Source organism: Podarcis muralis, chromosome 9 (genome assembly GCF_964188315.1).
Source record: "Podarcis muralis chromosome 9, rPodMur119.hap1.1, whole genome shotgun sequence".
In the NCBI taxonomy this organism is placed as follows: domain Eukaryota; kingdom Metazoa; phylum Chordata; class Lepidosauria; order Squamata; family Lacertidae; genus Podarcis; species Podarcis muralis.
In genome coordinates, this window is record NC_135663.1 from 37,252,320 (window position 1) to 37,253,389 (window position 1,070).

Genomic DNA, 1,070 nt, shown 5'->3' on the forward strand with positions numbered 1-1,070 from the left:
CTCCGATGATCAAAACATTGAGAGATGACATTCTCCAATCTGCTCAGAATGCTGCACAATACCAAGGTATTGGATATTTTGAAACACACGTTATTATAAAGATAAGGCCATATATGTGATAGTTGGGATGGGGGCCCTGTGGCCCTCCACAAGATGGTCTACAATGCCATAGTTGCCCACCCCTGCTTTATGCTGGCAAAAGTATTCAGTAAGCCCAAGCCACAGGACGACTAAATCACACCATGCTTTGGTCTTTGGCCAGTGCTTGATTTATGTATAAGCTAAAGCTTAGGGCCCCACTCTCTTGGAGCCCCCCAAAAAAATTAAAGGGGAAAAACCTAGATGTACATTTCCATAAGATATAAAACAAATAAAATGACCCGAGACTTTGAGCTGCCAGGATGGTGTTGACCAATGACGACAAGAGCCACATGAAGCACGTTTGGAGTGTGATCCAGTCCTACGCTGAGGACATCGGCGCCAAGGCCATCACCAGGATGTTCGCGACGCACCCCACCACTTAGACCTACTTCGTGCACATCGACGTGAGCCCCAGCTCCGCTGACATCATGGCGCACGGCAGGAAGTTCGCAGTGGCCATCAGCAAGGCCGTGGCACACATCGACAAGCTCAGCGACCTGCACGCTCAGAAACTGCACGTGGACCCCGTCAACTTCGCACTGCTGGGCCACTGTATCCTGGTGGCCATCGCCGCCAACCACCCAGGGCTCCTCCAGGCCAGCACCCTCGTCTCCATGGACAAGTTCCTGGGCTGCCATGTCGTCGTGCTGACCTCCAAGTACCGCTAGGCCCCACAAAGCCCAAGCCCGCCTCAGAGGAGCCGCCTCGACGACGCCCCGTGACCCCCAAACACCACAATAAACCTGCTCTTGACTCTCAAACCGCCCTCCACAAATAAGCACAAATAAAATAAAACCTACATACAGTTAGAGCTTAATAATTATTTCACTATTAATATACTTCTTAATTGTATTTCACTATTATACTTCTTAATTGTATTTTAGTTCAACAATTACTTTGATAAAATACGTATTTTGTTATGTGCAAAT

General features: G+C 48.4%; 1 pseudogene; it reads left to right on the forward strand.

Moving 5' to 3' along the window:
* The first annotated feature begins 258 nt into the window (after nt 1-258).
* On the forward strand, nt 259-809 carry LOC114604622 (hemoglobin subunit alpha-A pseudogene; annotated as a pseudogene).
* Nucleotides 810-1,070: the final 261 nt, after the last annotated feature.